The sequence below is a fragment of the Dermacentor albipictus genome, chromosome 9, assembly GCF_038994185.2.
Source record: "Dermacentor albipictus isolate Rhodes 1998 colony chromosome 9, USDA_Dalb.pri_finalv2, whole genome shotgun sequence".
Classification (NCBI taxonomy): Eukaryota; Metazoa; Arthropoda; class Arachnida; order Ixodida; family Ixodidae; genus Dermacentor; species Dermacentor albipictus.
The window spans coordinates 51,440,559-51,466,125 of record NC_091829.1 but is presented as its reverse complement, the minus strand read 5'-3'; the positions used below and the strand labels follow the sequence as shown (position 1 = coordinate 51,466,125).

The 25,567-nt window shown below is 43.6% G+C and overlaps 1 protein-coding gene across 7 annotated transcripts in view; it reads right to left on the bottom strand.

The window, feature by feature from the left end:
* Positions 1–25,567, bottom strand: part of LOC135911930 (cholecystokinin receptor type A-like) — a 463,919-nt gene that overhangs the window by 100,194 nt on the left and 338,158 nt on the right. The window contains exon 1 of one of the 7 annotated variants that reach the window (XM_065444270.2): positions 15,298–15,363. The exons of 4 other annotated variants lie outside the window; for them this stretch is intronic. The gene's annotated coding sequence lies outside the window, so the exon portion shown is untranslated. Of the gene's footprint in view, positions 1–15,297; positions 15,364–25,567 lie in introns of those variants that run through there. 2 more of the 7 variants (XM_070525691.1, XM_070525690.1) reach the window with 2 other exon arrangements.

Sequence of the window (25,567 nt, the reverse complement as noted above, 5' to 3'; positions counted from 1 at the left end):
AAAAGAAAAACAAATAATCGAACTGAAGGTCAAACTAAACATTTCTTTTCCGGAAGCGCGCAAGCGTTTTTCTGTACATAACCAACCGAATCCGTCCTACAGTGATGTGACGCGCCGGGGGGCAGCGCCACATCCTCTGGCGGCCGCGCAAGTCACACGGAGTGTGACGGCGGTTACGCCATCAGCCCCCCTGGCGGGAGCAGCCACTGCTCCTCCGCCCCCTACCACGAAGGGCCAGCAGACCTCTGAGCCTGCCGGTCCCAGGGCCACTGCTCGCGCAGACAGGCCCGAAAAACCCCCACGCGTGCCCGCTGAGCGGGCGTCATCCAGCGCCTCTGACGAGGCGATGGATGTAACGAAAACTTCTCCGGCGTCTCAGACGCCGAAGGCACGGCGTTGCTCCCTGGAGCGCGCCAAGAAAAAAGAAATACCCCGCGTCAAGGGGCCTGGAAAGGTCCCTTGAACCAACCTAAGTGATATTTCTTGACACACAGCACATAAACACAAACAAGATGGATACACAAATATTACACTGGAACGTGAGAGGCCTGATCCACAACCTCGATGATATCAAAGAACTCTTACACAAATACAATCCAAAGGTGCTGTGTGTTCAGGAGACACATCTTAAATCGACACAAACAAACTTTCTTAGGCAATACGTTATTTTCCGGAAAGACCGAGATGATGCTGTTGCATCGTCCGGTGGTGTCGCAATAATAGTCGACAGAGGCGTTGCTTGTCGGCAACTGCAACTCCAAACTCCTCTTGAGGCAGTGGCTATCGAAGCAGTTCTATTCAATAAACTAGTTACCATCACGTCTGTATATATCCCCCCAAGTTATCAACTCTCTAGCGCAACATTTCAAAGCTTTATTGATGAGCTTCGTCACCCTTACATTGTCGTCGGTGATCTAAACGCGCATAGCACACTGTGGGGGGATTCGCGCTGTGACGCGAGAGGACGGCTTATTGAAAACATCCTATTCACTTCAAGTTCCTGCTTGCTTAACAAGAAAAAGCCAACATTTTACAGCCCTACACATAAAACATTTTCTTCGATAGACCTAAGCATAGCGTCTAGTACAATTGTGCCATATCTCCAGTGGGATGTCACTAATAACCTTTATGGCAGTGATCACTTCCCCATCGTTCTAAACCTTAAAAAACAAAGTGATTGTCATGCACATCTTCCTCGATGGAAAGTCGACTCAGCCGACTGGACAAAGTTTCGCGAACTAACGCAGCTGCCCTGGAATGATATCTCTGATCTTAGCTTAGACGACGCAGTAGCGTACATAACAGCTTTCATTATTGAGGCTGCATTGGTATGCATTCCCCAAACAAATGGTTCGCCCTCGAAACGACGTATCCCATGGTGGAATGAGGAGTGTAGGGAAGCCAGGAAAAAGCAGAACAAGGCTTGGAGCCTCCTCCGTAACTCCCCAACCACAGAGAATCTGATTAATTTCAAGGCAATCAAGTCGCAAGATAGAAGAACGCGCCGCCGCGCTAAACGAGAAAGTTGGAAAAACTACAGCAGCATTAACTCGTATACAGAAGAACGAAAAGCCTGGAACAGGGTGAACAAAATAAAAGGTCGCGAAACTCATCCCTTACCCTTATTAAGTACACAAGGAGACACTCTTGAGGATCAGGCAGATTGTCTAGGAGCACATTTCGAGCACATTTCAAGTGCATCTCATTATACAGATACATTCCTAAAATACCAGCGACTAGCAGAACAAATGAAATTGGGTGGGAACAGCTCATCCAATGAAGCATACAATCGTCCATTTGGAATGGCTGAGTTCCAGTCCTCACTGAACTATTGCAACAAGTCCGCCCCAGGAAGTGACAGAATAATGTATGCGATGATCAGACACCTACACACTGAAACCCAAGAAACACTACTGTCACTCTTCAATGCTATGTTCTCCGCAGGCTACATTCCGATTGCCTGGAAAGAAGCAATCATAATCCCCATTCTCAAAGAGGGCAAGGACCCTTCCTCACCCGACAGTTATAGGCCTATAGCTCTGACAAGTTGTATATGCAAATTATTTGAGAAAATGATTAACCGTCGCCTCATCCATTTTCTTGAAAGCAACAAGATACTCGATCCCTTACAGTGCGGTTTTAGAGAGGGTAGATCCACAATAGATCACCTTGTCCGCATCGAGACAAATATCCGTGATGCCTTTGTCCATAAACAGTTTTTCCTGTCCGTATTTTTAGATATGGAGAAGGCATACGACACAACCTGGCGCTTTGGAATCCTCCGTGATCTGTCTGAAATGGGAGTTAGAGGCAACTTGCTATGCGTCATTCAGAGTTACCTCTCGGATCGCACCTTCCGTGTTAGAGTTGGTAACGCTCTGTCTCGTCCATTTATGCAAGAGGCTGGTGTTCCACAAGGAGGTGTGCTGAGCTGCACTCTCTTTATTGTCAAAATGAACTCCATCCAGACTGCCATACCACGTAATATGTTTTATTCTGTATACGTAGATGATATCCAGATAGGTTTTAAATCATGTAATCCAAGTATCTGTGAGCGACATGTGCAGCTTTGCATAAATAAATTATCTAAGTGGGCGGACGAAAATGGTTTTAAGCTAAATCCGAGAAAAAGTACGTGCGTTCTGTTCTCTAATAAGAGAGGTATACTGCCGGAACCCGTAATCAATCTCAATGGAGAACGGTTATCTGTGAGCTGTGAACACAAATTCTTAGGGATCCTTCTAGACAGTAAACTAACCTTTGTGCCACACCTGAAGTACCTTAAGGCAAAGTGCCTCAAGACTATCAATCTGCTGAAGCTCTTATCACGTACATCTTGGGGAAGCGACAGACGGTGCCTTCTAAAACTTTACAAAAGCCTAATATTAACACGGCTTGACTACGGAGCAATAGTCTATAATTCTGCCGCACCTAGCGCTTTGAAAATGCTAGATCCTATTCACCACTTAGGTATCCGCCTTGCTACAGGCGCCTTTAGGACTAGCCCTGTGCAAAGCCTCTACGTCGAATCAAACGAATGGTCATTGCACTACCAAAGGACATATTTAACTTTCTCCTACGCCCTGAAAGTTAGCTCAGATGTTAAACATCCTTGTCATTCCACTATTAGCGACTTGTCCACTGCTAGGCTGTTTCGTAACCACCCGGCCACAAGGCCTCCTCTGTCCCTCCGGTTGGAAGCGCTCTCAGAAAACACAGGGGTCCCTCTTTTACACAATGTCCTAATGGCTCCTACACGGCTTCCACCGCCTTGGGAGTGGCAGACTATAAGATGTGACATCTCCTTCTTAGAAATATCGAAACAAGCACCTGAGGCCCACATACAATCGCATTTTCTAGAACTTAAAGAGAAGTATTCCTGTGACGAATATTACACAGATGCCTCAAAGTCTCCTGCTGGTGTTGCGTACGCAGCTCTCGGACCCTCATTTTCAACATCTGGACCACTAAACCCACACACTAGTATCTTCACGGCAGAAGCGTACGCTATACTTTCGGCTATTAAAAACATAAGGCGCAGAAATATCGCTAAGGCTGTTGTATTTACAGACTCATTAAGTGTCGTGAGAGCCCTAATTAGCTTACGAAATCATGGTAATCCAGTTTTGAATGAGCTCTATAGCTTGTTGTGCTTCGCGTATATGTGCAACCAAGCGATTACCCTATGCTGGGTACCTGGCCATAAAGGTATAAAAGGCAACGTAGCTGCTGACGAAAACGCTACGTCAGTGAGTTTTAGCGACACAGATGGAAATATCCCCATTCCTGCCACAGACCTAAAGCCCTTTCTGCGCCGTAGATTGAGGAAACATTGGCAAGCAGAGTGGGATACACAGACATTGAATAAGTTACGTATTATAAAACCAAAACTGCAGAATTGGATAAGTGACAAAACACCACGGTACAAAGAGGTACTCCTTTGCCGATTAAGAATAGGACACACTTACAGTACTCACTCCTACCTCTTGACTGGCGGGGATCCTCCTACTTGTAGTAGGTGCGGCGATAGCCTAACGGTCCTCCACGTTCTTATCCAGTGCCCTGCAATGGAAACAGAGAGGAAAAAGTATTTCTCTTCTGCATATCGGGAAAATATACCACTTCACCCTGCATTTTTTCTCAGTGATGAACCGCTTTTTAAACTGCAAATAGTTTTAGATTTCTTAGCTGAAACCGACATTCTGAAAATAATTTGTCCAAGAAATATTAACACGTGATTACCAGCCCTTACATTCAAGGGCCGTCTTAATGATTTAGTGTAACTGTTGTCTCGTTTTCATATGTTTTTATCAAAACACAACTGCCATCGTCCACGTCCATAACTAATCAGTGTCATCATTTTACTAGCTATGTATTTACGTCATTTACAGCGAAAGTTTTTAGGCCCTTATACAGCCATGTCACACCTACCATAATAAATTCACTGTCCACGCCATTCAGAATAAATCCTTTAACTACCATTTGTCATGGCGCTCTTTGGCCATAACTGGCCCTTGCGCCATTAAAAACCACATATCATCATCATCAATTATTCGTTGAAGATTTTTTTTCACAACAAAGAATCAGCTTGCTTGCGAAAAGAATTTCCGTTTCTGCTGTTCCTAGATTTCTGGCTTTTTGGCGTCAATGTCTGGATTTCCTGGTCCTGTAAGCTTCCAGCGAAATTGGGGCGCCACTTGGCCTCGTAACACGAAAACAGAAGCTACGCACGTGCGAGTGCGTGAAAGTAGCTTTGGATGTACCTCCTTTGGTGTGCCGTCACCGAAAGCTGTCGTCGTGTATAGACAGCGCTTTCAAACCCCTTGGCTCTGTGCCACGGGCGAGTTACTTGCATTGCTCTCTTACGGTCGCTCGGGCTAAGAGGCGCTATTTTAGATGGTGTCTTCAGTATCCACACTGGTACCCGCGTCCTGTCATCGAAGCTGCTAACGCTAGGTAGAAACTGTGCGACGCTGTCGCGCTTTCATGAGGGACAAATGTGTATCGCGTTGGAGTATAAATGCCATGGCCGTTTTAACGCAGATCCCATGACTTAGACATAGGTACCTAAGAGTGTATACAACACGTAGTCGCCCGTTCAGTATCCATGTAGAACCGAACACTCGTAACTTCTTAAACTGAGTGAGCATTGACGTTCGCCCATGCTGATAGAATATACTTAGGAGCGCTTAATCGAGGACACGAAAAAAAGACGCACATATACAAGCGTGAAACACAAGCGCTTCGGTGTGTCTGTTTTCACGTCCTCGTTATCTATGCGCTACGGTGTTCCTACGTAAACTCGCTTCGAATGAGCGGAGTACAGATCGTGCCGTTGCAGTCATATCGTTGTCGCCAGCATCGTGGTCTTCGTCTTGCTGCTGTCGTCAAGCGAACTTTCGCGTCAAACACACAGCTGCTTGCTCGGCACAAACGTCCGCAGGTCCAACTATTGATTCTTTACGGGCCCCATTCAATGCTGGATAGGCAGCTACCAGCAAACTTCCCATGGTGCTTAAGATCTGCACAGATACGTCCCAAGATTGGAATAGAATCAGAGTGGAATAGTTTTACGTTACAGGGCCACATGTTGACTTTGACGACAAATGGAAGCTTTTCGAAAAATATAAAGAAATTTGGATTAGCGTTCAGTGCATACAGATAAAGAACTTACGCTTTGCACCAATATCTTTTACGCGTTTTCCTAATTCTTAAGATTCTGAAAGCTAAACTGAAGAATATCATCCAGGAAAGGCAGCATACTTGCTGGTAAGCTTCCTAGTTCTTTTCCTCCGCTGTGAATCTACATAGAGACGAGCGCAATCTGGTGGTTGTGCAAGGAACCCAGCGGTGAGTGGCGGTGACGTCACGCGCGTCCTCCGCTGCGATTGGTTAGCCTATTCGGCGACAGAAAAGTCACGCTGCGCTTACGGTCACGCAAACCTGGCGCGGTTCGCAAAGCTTCACTTTTAAAACATATAGCATTGCTTGGAAAGTGGCGTTAGATCAGGCAACAACAGCGGGAAATATAAACGATAAAGTGGATTTGGCGGAAACATTGCGCTGCGAAATCTCGTTTTGAAGTGTTTCCCTCTACAGTAGGTACAAATTACCCGCCCCTCACGAATGTCTCGAAGGAACGCAGAACAGTTTCGGATGGAATGGAGCATGCATGCGCCTATATACGCAAATTCGCAACTTCGTAGTCCCAAAATACTGTTGACAGTTGACACCGTAGTGCTTTGTTTGTGCTATATTAGGTGTCAAAGCGAATATGAAACGCTCATTTGCAAGCGGAATGGTTTGTATTGCATCTACTTTCCTTGCTTCGATGCCTGTGTTTTCTACGAGACGCCTTTTCTCGCAGTGTTGGTATGATCGTAGGCTATCTACTGTGATTTACTGAATCCAGTCTTTCAAGGTGGATAATTAAAGCGCACGCCAGTTGGTCAACTAGCAATACTGTTTCGAATGTGGTTGTTCCAAATGTGTCTATACAAAAACAGCGAGTTCATAGTAACTTCAACAGAACATCATATCGCGTTCTATTGAAACCATCTTGACGACGACTCAATCTAGTGATGGTTCATTCGAGGTTTATGCTTACAACGATACGGGTGCATTACCTAAAGTGATTACCTAATCGATACTTAATGCCAATTAGTGAATAAATAGGTACAATCTTCATTTATACATTGCACTGAACCGCAAACAAAGGCGCACTTTGGCATCGAAATATAAAACGTGCTTGCTGTTTGCATCGCTATTGCCTTTCAAGCCACTAATTTTATATGCAAGTGAATTACATAAGTGAGCAATGCGGCATGGACCGATCTATCAACCTTGGAGAAATATTACTGTGCGTCCACCGCGCAAGCCAACTTGGGAGCAGATGCCACAAAGAAAGAGGAACGCCTTCCGCGATACCTCATTTTCATTTATCACAACGTTGGAGTATGTTGTCAGGATGCCCGTCGCTGGCAGCGAAGTGAAGCGCGGGCGTGGAATAAGCGCAACCTGCGTGATCGTCTTCCTTTTATAAAAGTGCACAACTGAGCCCTGAGACGCTGAGGAACTAGCTGGAGGAACGTCTCCGGCGCTGAAACTACTGTCACGCAAAAGTGCATGTATACCCAACGAAGTAATCGATCAGGACTGATCCAATGCTTTGGTGGTACCGTGCCGAGAAAATCACATCGCGTGCTCGTCTTGAGAGGCCTTCTTCGATCGCTGTTCCTCTGGTTGTATAAGATAATCGGCCTCTCCGTTCCATGAACGTGACACCCGCCTGTCGCCCCAAGAAGTGCGCTGTAATTTTCTCGTCTGCGAAATCGGGCTTGAGTGAGATTGCTGGCAGCTCGGCGTCTTCTGCGCTGCACGATGACAAAACACGGCCGACCTCGCGACTCGCTGGTCTTGACAAAAAGATTCGGGGGGTATCAATGAATGCGGGTGTTTGTTTTTAGCAGCTCTACCACTTTCTGCATGTGCAAATACTACTCGGTATCTTTTTAGACTAGAATTTTTTGATTAATTTGCTTGCGGTCGGTATTACAGTTAAAATATAATTGGATGGTTCGAAGAAGCCGACACTACTTGACAAGCAAGAACAACTGGACGAGTAAGGATATGTTCATAACCCGTTTGCGCAAGGGCTTAGACCAAGACAAAAAAGAAGAGATGGTTACAGGTACCTGTGACTGTCGCTTCTTTTTCGTCTTTGTCTAGTTTTTGCACTGACACATCATGAAATACATTCGTTGGCCGAACGAAGTGTAGCCCATAAATCTGTCTCGAAAGCACCCACTAAATAAGATTTGTTTTAACTGCTTCATGGCACATAATAAAGTTTACGAATTGTAGTCAATAAGTTTTCAAGGCCACTCCACTTGGAACGTGTTTTGAATATGAGACTTATTTTCATATTTGCGCCGTCAGACTTGTGGTAAAAACGTGCTGTTGCTTGTTTCTTTGGTTTTAAACAAAGCTCCGTACTACCGATTGAAACAGTGAGATGTAGCTTTAACGCCATTTAATTGCTTCGCTCTCTTCGAGGATGAATATACCGAATGTAGTCTCATGCGATAAATTCGTTCCAAATCTGTTCACCATGTGAATTATACAACTAAATTCATGAATTGTAATACGTGGCGTAAGATGAGCAGTTAGAAACGTAATTATAAAATTTTGTGAATGAGACAGTTGTGTATTTTTATTTCTTTAGAAAGAATTTAGCACGACGATTAGAGTTCCGCTATTGGACATAGGCGATTTCTTTTCAAATTTCATATTGCACATTATTCGTGGTCAATCTTGCATTTTAATTTCTTGCGCAAATTTTAGAGTAGTCCAGCACGTAGGGTTCAAATTTCGCGAAATGATGCAGGAGATCTTTAAAAATTGCTAGCGCTCTAAAGAAGTAACCGGTCTATATGCCTTGTATACGCGTATAGCATACACAGACTAGAAAAAGAAGGTTCAGGCATCTGAATCTGTTTGGCTTGACATGAAGTTGGCGACGTGAGTGATTTCCTTCCTTTTCTAAATTCTCTTTGAGAAGAAGACAACACTTTGCGTGAAGAGGTACTTTAGCACATGGGCGCACTCTTCATAGCCGAAGCGTTCAGTTTTCTTCTATATGCTTAACGTGTCACATTGCGGCCATTTGCCACGTAAGACAAATACCACACCAAGCCCTTTACAACTACAAAATACACGCTGTGACATTTGCTCAAGATATAGCGGTGTCCCTCAGGTCTGTCCTGTCCTTCTAGAGCGAATTCAATAGCCTAGTCTTTCAATAAGCGGGACGCAGTAAGAGAAGACTTAGTCTCATCTTGACTTTTTCTCTAGGCACGTGAAAAGCAACCTGCAAATGTTTATCTTTCGTCGTTGCTGCGTCACTGATACATTCGCACAAATGTGCCCTGACATTTAAATTGGGATGCCACACATACCTATCGTGTATTGCTGTACGGAAGAGTAGAGCTCAGTCTAGTATTTGCTATCACGAGGATTTATTTTATTTTCAATCTGCAACTGGCTTTATTGGATGCAATCAGCTCCCCCCCCTCCCCCCAAAAAAAATCTCAACTAAAAAAAAAAAGCAGGGTAAAGTCGATCTTTTTGACCTGGTGGAAGTCGTAATTAAGATCATATTTAGGTAAGTCCCAAAGTGCGGTGCTTGCCAAGGTCCTTTGTTTCGTCTTATGTGCTTTTCATATGTTCACATTTTTGTCTGATCCGTTTTTATAGCGCTAGGAGTGTTTTCCAGCTACTTGTTGTCGAAACGCAAGATTCAAATGGTGCTTCAAAGTGCATTAGCTGCAGAGTGCTCTCAAGCAGAACTGCAAAGACTGCCGCTCCGTCAGTAAGGGCGAGGTTGGGACTCTCGAGTACCATGAGGGTAGCTACTGTTTCCTCTTTAGAGTTTGTTCAAAATTTTATCAGGCGTATTTGTGTAAAAAGATCGTTGGAGTTTTTGTTTGCACGTTACTTTCTTTGCCCTTCTTCATGGGTTCTGTTGATAGATTTGACACACGTGCAAACGAAAAAAAAACGTTATTGTACTAATGTGGACGGGGACTAAAGGGCTGAAAATTTAATCTAACACGTATTTGCTCAAAAAATGACGCGCTACTCTGGTTTTATGTCGCTTTCTCAAATATAATTTTCCACAAGCTACCGTATACATTGGCGGCTTACCAATCACCAATCATTCCAAGCCTGAAACGCAAAGGTGCCGATCCTTTGTACTATTTCTCTTTGTTAGTGTCGTGATCTGCTTATAAATGAGTAGAATTCAAGCGCTCGGCATAATATTGTGGTTATATGTTATTTCAAGGCGTTTCTGTACCCTTTCGTTTTAGTATTTAACGATAAAAATGAGGATGCCACTCTTCGTTCACTATTCGTGTGCATTTCCTGATCGTAATTTGTGACAAAATCCTGTGTCGTGGTGATACGTCATATTAGCACCACAAAAGAAGTCGTAACTCCAATTTTTCCAGTGCATTGCGAGCTCTTACAGGTTTCTAAGTAATTCCGCGTACTTACCAGGCGTATTCCTTCAATTATTGAAGATTTTTGCAACCAATATATAAACCTATGCATCAGCGTACGTAGCATAGGCGTTTTCCAATACATGTCAAAAGAGATTATACATAAGGAAGGCGCTGGCCAACATTACGTATTTTTGTAATTATCCAAGGGGTGCGTGAAATTTTGGCTCCTTGTAACTATTGGATCCCGAAGCAGTAATGCTTAAGAAAAATGTAACTATTGTAAATAGTTACATTTCCGGTGAGAACGGTTCTTCTGCAACACTTTAGCAGAATATCCTCTTTTCTTGTCCCCTCAGCCCCCTAATGGTCTGCCCTGTCAACCTGCCTACTGTAAAGTGAAAACGCATTCAAGCCAGAAGCCTAACTACGTTTCTATGTAGTCTTAGCGTACAACGCTGAGACTTTCATTCGCTTTGTTTCTTTTTTCCTAACAAGCTTGAGCAGCGTGGGGAGGACTTCCTGCGAATGATGCGGATGACACGCATGCATTTACGTTTTTTGCAACGCTGGAACAGCTGCGACGTTTGCACCCTTTAACTTCAAGTTTTGACAAAAACACACCATCCGTGAGCTTGGTACTTCATTAGCCCGGTGGGTCAATAATCCGCTCAGCCCTGGAAAACGTAAAGCTTTCGTATATCAAATATAGCTACAAACGTAGGGACTCGGCGTTAGCATTGCGTGATACATGCTTATAGCATGTCCTGAAAGCAAGCGACACTACGGATCTTGAGAGCTTATGCTAATCTTTTGATATAGTGGTCAGGTGGTAACGTACGGATGAGGAGCTTTGCGATGGCAATCACGGCGGAACACGTCGAAGTGGCGGCGGACCATTTCGGATCTGTCAAGCCAACGCCCTGCACTATTTTTGCCCATTTGCTCCCAAGTGCATTGCTTTGGGTATTTCTGACGACGTTCTGGGAGAATATTAATAGCGCCCACTGGGGTTCGCCTTCCAAGATTCGCTATCTATTTCGCTGTGCTTCAGGCTTTGCAGAAGCGGCTGCAGCAGCTGCAGGTGGCTTCTGGATATTGCGCCGCAAACCACGCGTGGAGCCAAATCCGACTGGCGACAGGTTACGATTTTTTTCTCGTAATTTGTATTTTCTTACAGATTGCGCCACACCCGAAATTTTTCTGAGCTCGTAGGTGCCACCGTGGCCGGGAACGTATGGATAATACGGACACATAGAAATAGGTTTATACTGGCCGCGTATTTCATGTACTCGGACATTGCGAACCTTTACATCTAAAGGGCGTCGCAGCCGTTTACTATTCAAAAGCTCTACTTCCCGTCGTGCACTGGAACGTACGACTGCGTTAGCATTGCGTCGGCTTCTAGTGCTGAAGCAAGCATTTCTTGCTAAAGCAAAACTGGATTGTATAGCCTCCAAATACAAATTGCGCGCTGTGCGACATGTATGCGGGGTTTTATTATTTTTGACACTCTGGAAATCTCCAATGGGCATCTGTACAGACGAGTTTTTTTTGTTGTTGTTGTTTTGCCTTACGCCGCTCATCATAAAGCTGCCACCACCGCCGGGAATCAACCCCTTCATAATGAGTTCGGCAGTGGAACGACATAGTCACCGTGTTGGGTAATCCATCTTCTTCTAATCCGACACTATAGCGGAAGAAGTCGGGCCCTACAGACGGGACAAACTGGCGTGAACAGATGAAATTATGAAAAGGGAGACACAGCCTCTACATGTTACTTTCTTCAAGGAGACGAAACCGTTCTTGAGAGGCATGAAAAACATCGATTGTGGATTCGGTCCTTTCTGCAAACGGGTACCGTTTTCTTCCATATTCTACGAATATTGCACTGCGATCATGGCTCAGTGCTGCCCTGCCATAGCCTATTCTATGGCTTCGTTCATCACTGTCTCGTCGGGCTACCGTGGAAGAGTTATGAAGCAAGCTACAATCTGTGGCGATCGCAGGTGTTCGAGATGACCGAAAGCAGAGATGTAACTCTTTCGTCATACTGGTCGCACACCTACGTTTCGAACTACGGACCCCTTCCGCGGCTAAAATCTGAAAAGCCAGCAAACCGAGCGACCAGTGAGCGAAACGGTCAAACTCTGCTGCTTCCACGGATTGTCGCTTGTCGCGTCCTGCGAAGGCCGGAGTTGCGAAATTGACAGGCTAATTACCGGTAGTGTTGTTTGATCGCATCTTGATATTTATGTTTATGTTACTTCACTCGTTCGAGTGCTATTATATAGTGGCGTCCAGATGGCACAGAAAGAAAGGAAGGAATGCCACTTTTTGCTTTGTACATTGCTCTCGGTACGTTTTTTTCTACTTTCAGTAAAAGAACGTTTCAGGTTTCGAAACATGGGGCGCCTTTGAAGCATTGCGAAACAGGCGCAAACAGTGGGCCTGTTATAACATGTAGTGTGAAGTATCAGACAGCGCTATAATAGAGAACGTTCAAAAAAAGAAAACCGCTTTTTAGTGCTTTGTTCGGTTCTCTTTGATTTCGGGCGTTACTTTTGGTGTACGCTGTATGGCGCATGCTTGATTCTTTTTTTCTGTTTTACGGGGTAAACAATGATCCTAGATGTGAAACGTGAGAACGACAAGTCCTGGTACTTGTATGAAAAGGTTATTTGATATGTAATCTTGTACCCTGTGTGTTGTAAGCTAGACCCATTCAAGAGCTAAGGAGAAACCGGCGCCATAAATTGTGCCTCAACATCTCCTTATATCGTACCAATAAAAAATACTATGGCTCACCAGCGGGTGCGACGGGCAAAATTGCAATCACTTCCACTGAAACTTTAATACAAAGATTATTTGAACATATACTAAAGTCACAAAAATACTAAGATCGAAGGACTTAAAGGGAGCCCGCGCAATGCCCCATTGCACTCAATCCCACAATTGTTCTGGGTAAGATGGGTTCTTTGTCTGAGTGCGGCGGTCGCTATAACGGAAAGGTATTCCAATATGTTTCCATTCGATTTCTGCTACTGGCAATCCACGGTTTGTCAAAGCTTTCTCGGTCCGCCCCTACTTCGACTGTCCGTCACGCGACGTCACTGAAACCGCGAAGACTCCTCGTCTGATACGACGTGTAGGCCGATTGTGGAAGAAAAGGGCGAACAAGTGGAAAATACCTCTTTCTCATTCTATGCCTTCTCCTCCATTATTCCTCAGCCATAGGTTTAAATTTTTTTGTGCTCCTCTGACTTCGCCTGTTGGTCACAGGATGTCGCAAGACTGCGAAAGCTCATCACATCCCAGTTATGTGTACGCAATAAGCTTGCATTAATAAGCCAATCAGATGCGATATTTTTTTTTAATTGCCATAAAATGCCCTGTTCCGAAAGCTATAATAGATGACAGCCCGCCAATCGCTCCGGCTCTGGCTACTCGGACCTCCCTGCGAGGATGGCTTTCATTGCGTATAATGATAATAAAAAAAAATGGGTAGTCATCCTAGCTTTACGGAAGCGGATGTCCAGCGAAGTTGTTGAAAACCACCACTACAACTGCTGAGGGCGTATGCGATGCTTTATTGCTTTAAAGTAATGAGAGTAATGGCAATTTTGGTAGGACGCCGTGGATGGAAGTATTGCTGTTCATTTTCCCTTTGGCACTTCTCGTATTGACGCCGTTCCTCGAGAGTCCTAACTATGCGTTGCTTATCCATAGTGGTGCTGTAACAACAGTGAAATAAGTTGCTAGGCTGGTTCCTTCACATATGAAAGGCTAGTGACGTCACTCCCCATGTCACAAGCAGCCGTCGCTGCGGCAGCTAGCGCAGTAGAATCTTCACTGGGAAACGCATCCGGGGAGCACCACGTGCTTCTCGTTGTTATCAGGAGTGCCTTATCATCAGTCATGTGGTTTGGATGCTCGTTTTGGCGGATGCTGTGCTGAATGTTGTACGCGTGACGCCAAATAACGTATGCAGTTTTGGCTTCAATCGCCAAAGGTTCTTTCTTTTTTTAATTGCTGGAGGATTTTCTTTTTTCGTGAGGAAGGGCTGCAAGAAATCCCGGCCCACTATAGGCTAACAGCTACGTTGTAAAATTTTTGCGCAGAAGTGTGGTGTCGTGGGAGTCCTTTCAACTGGTACACGGCATCACTTTGCCAATTCTGCTGAAGATCAATCTTTGGTCGAGCTTTTAACCTTACGTTGCACGCCGCACCTTTTCGTCGACCAGCGATTGCAAACTAAGCAAACGGAAGCTGGCCAATCGCAGACGCTGGCACCACCCTCCTTATCGGTTATCTACTTTAAGAGGAAGCTTTACCTCGGGCCCAACTCCGACATGGCCTATTGAAATACACGTAAAACGCAAAAATGTTTTTGTGAGATAACCCCTTGACGGATTTGAATGAAATTGGTTGTATTTGATAGACGGAGCTAAATTCGAGTGATTGTGGGAACAGGAATATCAATTTGTTGCCCGAAGTGTGTTAAAAAGAATTTCAAAAATTCTAAAGTTTGAGAAATATAGAAGCACGAAGTTTACAAACTCATAACTCTGCATCAAGAACAGATATCTTGATTCTGCAAACGGCATCCACAGGCCATTGAACGTGGACAAATTTGAATTGTCATTTATGTCTTACGTGAATTCGATACTTCGTGTACAAGGGTTCTGCAAAAGCTGTATTTCCATATTACTAAAGTTCTTGAGATTCATGTGTAACATATGAATTTTGTGCGCTTTAGATATTATATTAGGTGCAATTCATATAATTGTGATATAATTTTTCATTGCCGAGTTACAGAGTTCTAAACTTGATGCTTTCGTTTTCTGAAAATTTTCGAGTTTTGACGCTTTTTCATAAAGCATTTACAACCTAAATGAAAAATTCGAGACGAACATTCACTAGACATTAGGGTTTTCTTTTAAATGCAACAAACCTCGCCAAATTTAGTGCAGTGGTTGCCGAGAAAAACAAACTCTCCCTTTACATGTCTAGATAGACGCACCCGAGCTCAAGCTTCCTCTTAACTGCAATTGCTGGGACCCACCAATACCCTCCCCACTTGTGCACACTCCTCACCTCATGTCAGCCAACTAGATAAGCAAAACCCGTGAAGGTAGGCAGTGCTATTTGCTTTCGAAGCAATAAACAGTGACCTCGTACGAAAAGGGAGAGACCGCTCAAATAACACTGGGGGTCACCACCCCATACTTGCGTCAGCAGTTACGCGAGTTTGGCGTCAGGAGTTTGGAATAAATCAGAATGCGAATATATTTACCTTATGCAGCCCGAGTAGATAGAATGATTGCACGCAGTGCACACAGCATGCTTGTCCACGCCATCTGGGCAAGATAAATATTAATCTTGGAACATAGTAAATCGTGGACTCGTAGAACATAGTAAATTCGCTAACAGGCAGACAAACGAAACGCAACATAGACGAAAGCCTAAGAAATAATTTTCCCACAACACAAATGGATGAAATAGCTAACGAATTTAATAACTATGTTGCAATACTGTTAAGAAACTTCAGGAAAGTTCCCCGAGGGCTGCATATGGCGTAACAACTAAATCAAGCGTCGCGTCAACTCTGCATATTTGGGTGAGGTAACTGATCTCCATGTTTGGGACGTAATAGGGTCATTTTCTTTGCTAGAATGCCCGGATATGATCGGATTCGATTTCGCGAGATAATATTCAACTTAGCTTGTTTGAGGAGTGTGCTGCAATATATTTATTCAGAAGTATTTAGGATGGGTCATGTTACCAAGGCTATGAAAATAGCTTTATTTAGATCAATTCACAAAAACGGTAAAAGGTCACAGCGCGAAAACTATAGACCTACAGCAATTTTGCGCGAATTGTAGTGTGTTCTAGAAAAGCTAATGCACAAGAAAATGAGTTCCTTTTGCGAAAAGTTTCATCTGTTGTCTAATTCACACAATGGGTTTCGTTGCAACAGAAGCACAATCACACAACTAGAAGACTTTGCAGCCGTAGTTAACAGTGAAATAGATAAAAATAAGATATTAATTGAGCTTTTTTAGATCTGAAAAAAGCGTTCGACACGTTAGATCACGAAATACTCCTTGAAAAATTAGCTCAAATTGGTTTCCAAGGGCCTTTCAGAGAGGTTTTTAAAGACTACTTCAGAAATCGATATCAGGTCGTTTGAATTGAAAATATAGACAGGGAGTTAATACACATAACGCATGGAGTCCCACAAGGATCCGTACTAGGCGCACTGTTTTTTAATTTGTATGTGAACGATTTAGTCCATCTCGCACTGGACTCAAAGTCATACGAATTTGCGGATAATACTGCTCTAATATTGCCCCTTGAAAATTTTATTGAATGTATTCGTTTGTTACAGGACAATATATACAAAATAATGGCATGGTTTGAGAACAACTACATATTTGTGAACAAAAAGAAAACACAGTTAATCTGCTTTCACAGCCCGTACAAGAAAGTGCAGCTAACTGAACAGCTATACTTGCACAGTGAATGCTGCATTGGGTGCTCTTGCCAAAGTATGCAGTACGCCACAGAAACAAAGTACCTTGGTGTTATTTTCGATGAATATTTCTCATTTGTCCATAACATACAGCATGTAGCTAGAAGACTCCGAGCGGTATGTCCAGTCATGTGCAAAATCAGATCAGTATGTGACGTTAGGTTTAAAAAACTCACATATAATGTTTTACGTGAAACTGTATTATGGTATGGCATTACGATCTACGGTCTGGCTTCGCCATATAAGCTAAACGTGTTAAATAGAATAATACAAAACATAACGAATAACATAGCATGCGGAACAAAGAGCAACTCCATAACCCACAGTGAGGTGATGGCAGAACATACTATATTTCATGTTAAAGAGCTCAGTGGTATTTACGAAGCATTATTTTGATGAAGCCTTTCAAACAAAAGAACGTAAAAATCCGTGATCTGCGCAAGAGTGAGACAATCGTTCGCGCTAAAGCATTCACGAGCTATGCTAAAATCAGGAGATGATCTTAATCATCTCCTGATGATCTTTAATAAACTACAAGTTCTCAAAGTATCGTAATTCAGAAAAATAAAACATATTGTATATCGCACGGTTCTGACAAGTGGCTGCGAATAATAGAAGAAAACCATGTGACAGGACTTTTTCTGATGAACTTTCACTAATTTTCAAAACAGACTGGAGTATTGTGTTCTTTCTATCTGTATTATGTTCTTTTTTACTTTCTAATAGTGATTGGAGACCGCAATTTCCCGAAACATTTACAACCCTATATGATGAAATAGAGGGCGTTGCTGTACATATAATTTTGCTGCTGTAATATGTCTTTGCTTAAGCTGTTGGTCGTGCAGGAACAAATACTAGAAATTAGCCGAGCGATAGAGAGAAAGGAAGAGGGAATGGAAGGGAGGAGGGAGGGAAATTGTGTACTTGTATTACACCTTGTTGAAGATAAATACACAGTGGTCCGCATAAAAGCACCGAGGCTTTCGGGGACTACAGTTTACTGTTTGTGGCACATACAAGAAATTTAATTTTGCGATTGTACGTTTTACTTTTTCTCTCTTCCCATTGTTTCTTCTGTTCTTATAGAGCGAATACTTTGTCATTTGGGCCAGACCACTGCCCTGCAGTTCCGCTCAAAAGCATCATTGCTTTGGCGGGCTGACAAAATATTTTATTGTATGTTTTTTGTTCTAATAAAAAGAGAAAGAAAAAAAAGAACGCGTGTGCAGCCATCGCGATGCATATGCCGAAGGCAGTTTCGTCTTGCTGGCCTGAGCACTATTTCTCGTGGCGCACGTTGCTTCGGTGTTCACGCAGATAGCCATTCAGACATCTCCCTGCCCCTCAAAAAGGCCTACCAAGCACAAGCGCCATATGGGAGGGGAATCCTAATTAGGCGGGTGCCTGGTACAAACATGACAATCGGTGTACGTATTAATTTTTACGGCGAGCTCTGTTCTTTTGCAAGAGAAGTTTCCCTTGCTCGAATAATGAAAAGAATAAATTATGGAGTTTTACATGATAAAGCCACTTTCTGATTATGAGGCACGCCGTAGTGGGGGACTCGGGAAATTTTTGACCACCTGCGGTTCTTTAACGTGCACCTAAATCTAAGTACACGGGTGTTTCCGTTCCCATCGATATGCGGCCAGCATGGCGGGGATTTGATCCCGCGACCTCGTGCTTAACACTAAGCCACTTAGCCACTAAACAACCATGGCGGGCGCCTGGCGCGAATCGAAAGTCCATCTGTATACGAAAAATACGAATTCTGCATCGGCATGTTGCCCTCCCTTGTTCGGGCAGTCTCAAAAGCCTTGAGTGCAGGAATCTCCCCAATGATTTAGAGAAGTTTGTGCTTTTTCTTCATAGTAATGAATCTGCGACTAATGTAAAAAAATGTTGAGCGTTGATGGGACTGGCTTGTTCTCGGTAAATGTCACACGTGCACGTGTCACATCTGCGGGATGTTCCTAGTGAGCTGGAAGAATACTCTTTTACAACGTATCTTTTACGAGCTTGCTGTTAGCCAACGTATATGGCAAAGCCGTGTCCTCACGCCAAAATTATTATCCTAACAAATGCGGCCTCAATGAAGACAAGTTTTATAACTAAAACTTGACTTCAGTTTTCTTCTGGCATTTCATGCGGACTAAACGGCAGATGACGGCCCCTTGAAAGCTTTCCGATGTCGTATGCCGGCAAAGTATAAAAAGCCGGCACTAACACCATTCAATAATACCTGGCAATCATTGAGGAACTTAAGAGGGTTATCATAACACAGGCTCCATGCAAAGGTATGTATAAGGTTGGGGTTAGCTTCAATCATCTGTTTATTTCGGCTTCTGTAAAAGCCGTCAACGACGCTTTTCACGTAATTTAATTCTAATGTTGTTCTGTAACATGCGACGTTGGTAACGTAGTGTGAAAGGGCACATAAGACAGATAGGACAATGCATTTTGCGCAGTACGTTGCAAAATTGGTTCTACTGCATCAACTAGCTAAAAACAAAGTATTGTATAGTGTATTAACGCCTAAATTCACCTTTAAAGTGCCCCTTTTACTGGAAATGAGACGCCTGAAATGTGCTTGCGTTTACCGTCATCATCTCACGGAGACGCTGATGGAGGGACACAGCCGTAGCATGACCGGATACAACTAAACGAAGCTGCCCAAACAATGTAGGAAGAGAAAGAGGGGGGGGGAGGGGCCAGACAGAATCACTGTCTCATGATGAACAAGGGCAATGATGCTTTATTATCAACATTTAGATGTAATTTGTTCTACTAGTTTGTACAGCCTCATTATATCTTGCCGTTGCCTTACCGCTTAAGCCAAAAAATTCAGGTTGATTTTTTATCTATTGAGCAGCCGTGGAGGTGCTTGACAATCGCTGCCTCCTCTGCTCTGATTCTGCATTCAAACGTATACGCGCAGAGGCAGTTTGCCCGATACTACTAACCGATATGCGCTGGCGTACGCGATTCCATTACAAAGTTATCGCGTCGTACTCAGGAAGGGCACGTTCAAATGCAGCAGCATCTATGCGTGTTTCCTTCGCAGTGTCAAAGATAAAGGGGCACAACACGCGATTGGTACATTGAGCGATGCGAAAATTCGGTGACTCTCTCACCGTTTCGAGAGCAACAGCTGCAGGAGACGCGAAGCCCGCATACTTGTTTCCGCTACGTTTCGCGTCGAATCGTTACAAAACGTCCACGTCGAGTCAGTAAACGTTTCTACGAATGGCTGGTACGCTGGTTACGCTTCGGTGTTCTCAAAATTCAGAAGTCCACAAAAGAACGTTTGTGACACGACCGCTCTTGCCTAGCATCGCTCTATCGGATTGGTATCGCAGACCGTGCGAAGAAGGGAGCTCGCCTCGAGACTACAGGATCGCGAAAATACCACTTCACTTTCGAGCAGACTGAGTAATTTCTTGAAACTTAGCGTAATAACTTACAGTACACGTTGTCACAAAAACGTGTCATGAGGTGCCGAGCAGAGCGTTTTCTGAAGGGCAGCATAAGGAGTCGCTTGGGAAAGCCAGGTGCAACGATGACATGAAATTTAACATTGAAACTGAAACTGATATATTTGCGACCGTACTATTCCACGCACCTTAGTTTGGTGTCATTGTGTAGGACATCACCGGAACTAAATTTAGCCACTCGATCGGCATTCATATAAGCATAGATGGACAGATGCTTGTCCATCCGAGTGGGAGTGGTCCCATCAGAGATAGTTCACTCATCCGTAACAGGTGCAATCCACAATCTACTCAAACCTGCGCTCATCGGAGTTATAAGACTTGCAAGCGCGCAAGTGGCTGAAGAAATTTCACGGTAGCTCGGCTATGATACCCCCGCGCTCGGCGCGTAGGGTCCAGGAATGGAGCGATGAGACTCGGACAGCAAGACGCAGGGATACCGCCAGTTCAGACCAATTATTCTCAACTGCGGTGGACCCATCGTGAATCGGGAGCGAGAATGATTCCAAGATAAGACCGCATGACTCGCACTAAATGTATAATTAATTAAGCCTGTAAGCTTTGTAACGCGCGAACAAATTTAAATTGTGTATTCGCTCACGTCAGTTCTGTACCTAGGGGGCCTCTACACATTCAGCAGCACGCACGAGACGTTCCATTCCAGCTGCCTGACCCACCGCACCTGCGTCCCCAGAGACAGCCTGCATGATGTATGTTTTTTTTTTTTCTCACTTGGAATGTGTGAGTCAAGACTGTGGGAAAATAGCAGCGCTTCTAATGTGCCTCTGCAGCTGTCTTTGCAGACAGATGATGCGTACGCCATAGGCTGTGCCGTGCACGCTATGCCGTGCCGTGCGCGCTTGCCGCAGGAGAGTAGTGCTTCACCGCAATGCACGAAGAGGGCACGAAAGCTGACGCGAGAGAAGCACGCACTCCACTAAGTGGCGTTTCTCTGGGCAATCGCTTGAGACTCGAGGATAACCAGGTTTACAGAGAGACCCTTTCGAGTACGCGCTATCTTTAACGCGGCTCTGTTACTGGCAGAACAGCGAGCTCACCTTGTTCTCCACTCCTTGGATTTCTATAAAGGCTCAGTACAGTTCTCCCGAGCTTTCGTTTGCGGCAGCGTTAGCGCAGCCAATGAAGTGAGCTAAAACAATAACGAAACAACATATTCGATGGATGGATGTAAGACATTTGAAACGGTGGGGCTGCCTATGCCATCAAACTTGCTGTTTTCATTTCTCATCGTTTATTATCCGCCTTCAGGATCCGTAGTTCGTGTTAAGCGTAGAGTTTCTAAATAGGTATCCCAGGGGGAAATGTGGCGCCAGTGTCTACATGGGGCTCTCCAGAGCGTTGCCTCAACATACACGGGAATAATGAGAAGTAGGTGCTTCGCACTGACTGCCATCTTTTGACTAGGGGCGTTTGCTTGCGGCTTAGTAAACAAAGCTATATAAAGTATTTTCGCGTAAGATATAGTTTTATTTCTGCAGTATTTTAGATTTTGCAGAATGCAGTGCATACAGTTTGTATGACTTGGAGATCGAAGCTCGGTTTACCACCAGGGCACGCCAGGGTGTGCATTGTTCTGCAATTCTGTTTCTGATTTGGCGTCAGTTAATAATAATTTACTCATTTTGCAACAGCAATAATAACCATACATGTACCTATATAAATATACTTATCTAATATTTATAGAAGAAAGTATTTTGTATTGTGAGATAAATGTTTTGCCTTTGAGAGAGATGCTACAAGTGCCGTCTGCTGCGACGCCTGCTCACTGCGAACGCGAGACTTTTCTCGCAGACGGCAGGCATTTGCAAACTCTCTCGCTCTTTCGAAAGGCTGTGTTGTCTGTCACGATTGCCGAACGTCTTCAATCACTTTTAAGCACATCTGCTGCAGTGGTGACTGGGACGCTTGTAGCCTCCTACGAGTATGCTTCATTCTATTTTGTGTTGACGCACCGCCTCTTCTGAAGTGCGTTTCCAGCAGCTGTTATGGCCCATGGCTTAGAGCTTACCTGTTTTGCGACAGTAGACTAGAGCCAGAAAACAGCAACCCTTCCTACCACAAGTAAGTTTGTGTTCTCATATGTCCTGAAACGCACTTCACTGAGCACAAGAACGAGTGATATGTAATGAAGCCTTCGATATAACTAGATTGTCAAACCATCAGAAGTACAACTGTCTATGTAGTAAACAAAATGCGTTGTGCAAGCAGTGAGCCGTCGTTACATTGCACCATAGGTAACTTGTAGAATGAGGTTACTGGCAGGCTATTAAAACACCCAGCACATGTGCGCAGCTAAACTTTACAACTTTAAGGGTCGTAGTGCCAATATAAGCAGGTAGTACAAGAAGCGAAACAGTTGTAGCAAAGCAGTAAGTTGCATCTACATACTGATTACACAAAGAGCGACTGAACGAAATATTTTACGTGCAACGGTAGGATATAGGAACAGAGCAGTGTTTATGAGAGAGAAAATGGGGAAAGCCGATATTCTATTTGATATTAAGAGACAACAATGGAGCTGGGCAGGCTTTGTAACCCGGGCCCAATCAGTCATCCCACAAGAAAGCATCAGTAGATGCAGAATGGCGATTCGTTGTAATGAAAGCCCTACTTAAGCTTATTAGTAGGCACTCCACGTTTTCTACGCCAGTTAAAGGTTCCTAGCATATATAGAACATGTGCGTAGTATCACCGTTGTATCTGTAGTACCTTCTTTTTTTTTTCTTGAAATAAATATAAGGAGAGGTTGGCGCCTTTATGGTGGCACCGGCTACTTCTTGTCACTTGGCGAAGGAAACAAATTCGCGTAAAAAGGGAGAATAGCGACACAAAATATGACCCTCAGTAGAACACTGGATGAATAAAACGAATATATAGTCCAACAGTATATGAATCACAAAGTTTTGTGCATGAGTTCATAATCGTACGTATACATAAAGTCAGATATTTTGAACAGCCAAATCAAACAACAGATGTAATACACTACAAGTACAAAACATAATTATACATATTGCGTAAAAGTTGCGATCACCAAATAAACAAGTTATGAACCACGAACAAAATTTATGTTACTCGTTTAGCGCATTCGGATCATCTGAAGCTTAATATTTTCCAAAAATGTTCGTGTCCTCTTAAAACTTTTTCAGAGCGAGAAGTGCTCTTTTCTCAACGCTGGCAGTTGGCCATGGGCCAAGTATCTTTTTTTTAGAGTGAATGGTCTTCTGTCTAATATCAACAAGTTTGCTTCAGGTACCCTTCTTTGTGGATCGTATTTCGTCCACTCGAGGAGAAGATGATGCACATCTTCGTCTGGGTGGCCACAATAACACTGCGGACTATAGAGACACGTTTTGTCCTGTACAAGAAGTGTTTCTTGCTCTTCTGAAGTTTGATAAAGCAGGTGATGCGATGGCGCCAACCTAACACACTTATTAACAAAGCAAGGTCAAAACGGTCAAAACCCGTTCTCTCACAGTTTAGGATGCCTTGGATTTCTGGTAGGGGCTTCGACACCACACCGCGACGCGAACATTGGTCCAGCCGCTAGCCGAGAGCGCTATCGCCACTTCGAGCAACAGAACAAAGGCAGTGGGCTTTGCGCCGCACTACCCCACTGCGGGTTATAGCAGGTGCGCTTGGAGCGAAACCAAAACTACAAAAAAAGTAGACGGGTTTGCCAATCAAAAGAACACCAATCCGTAGCCTGTACTCCCCGCCATTCCCATGATGGTTGAACGGGCACAGTGCCACATTTCCCTCTAGTTATATTAATATGAAACTCTATGGTGTTAAGAAACCGCTGAAACCGAAATGAATAAGTTCACCAGAAAAGTAATGTCTCCTGATGCGGTGTTCTCCGCCTTGACGACGCGAATATTCCAGCCGTGTTTAGTATTAATTGCCCATCTCAAGTTTATTAAATTATCTGTATTATGCTTTAAAGACATGTGGTGGGGAGGAGTAACTGCGTCTTCATTCACGTATAAATAAATATTTGCACATAATCAGAAGACTCGCTTTACGGTTTCTTCGCTATTTCCACACAACATAAGCCTTCATTGCCGTCACTGGCAAATTTTCACATACGTATATACTCCGCGTTTCCAGACAACATAATTTTGCTTCGAAATGTAGTACGCTCGATTTTCAATTATAGTAAAACTTTTCTATATATCTCTTTTTTGTATTTGCGGCAGCCTTATTGTGCCCTTTCTCTATGAAATTTATGCAAGCCTCACGTAAACCACCGCTCTCTATGTCGCTGTTCATAGTATTAACACGATATATAGGTTCTAGTTTTCCTCTTACTTCTCTGCGGCAAGTCGGTGTTATATATATATATATATATATATATATATATATATATATATATATATATATATATATATATATATATATATATAAATAGCTCCCTGTATACACTGGCCGCACATGTTCTCCATCCTACTCATCTGCCACATTTCAATAAAATTGTGGCTTGGGCCTCCCGGTTAAGTTTGGTGGCGTCCACACCGGTGCAACATTGGCAAAAAAAAATCCTCTTTGAGAAAGCACCTACCGCTTGGCATTGTCCAACACAACGCTTTGAAATATTGCGAGATTCGAAATCTTAAAGCTGGAAAGGTTCGTCTTAAAGATACCTTCCAGTTCTGCGAAGCTTTTCTTCTCCGTTTTTCCCTCTGGCAATGCTCTCACCCAGGCCTTTACTTAGAGTTTATTTAAAGGTAAGCAACCAAAAACGAAAATCAATCCTATCTTGTCTATTGCCAACAATCACCAAATCACGTGAGACTGTGCCTATCTGTTTTCCAATATTCTCTGCGCATCGTGGTTTTAACAATATAGGGCAAGGTGTTACAATTATAGGTTATTAATAAATACAATTATTCGTGCGCGTTAACATCTCGGTTTTTCAGATTAACATCGTCAGTAAAGCATTAAGTACCTGAAACATATGATTCACTAAAATTTCTTATTCGCTCCGGTTACAATACTGGCAAAGTCATTAAAGAATTCACGTACAGTTTGCTTCTATGCTGACTCAATTACTGCGCACTATTCGTTTTACAAAATATTCTTTATAACGTTACGTGCTGTCCCTATTCAGCTCTAGATTCTTGGATGCCGAGCACACCTCACGACCAAGAATATTTGTGCGGACATATATTCTTTCATGCAATAAAGTAACAAATGTCACTACAATCATTAAAAATAGATTTCCTGGTGCATGAAATACAGAAAAGCACTGGCCAGCACACCATGAATATATATATATATATATATATATATATATATATATATATATATATATATATATATTACTTCTCGTCCCCCATGGGACCCGTTCTGTAACTCCAATGGTCAACCGGTTATCTGCCCTGCGCATAACATGGCCGGCACCGCACCACTTTCTCTTTCTCTTAAGGTCAAATAGAACATCAGCTATCCGAATTTGCTCTCTGGACGATACCGCTTTCTTGCTGAGTTTTTAGGTTACGCCTAACAATTTCCGTTCCATC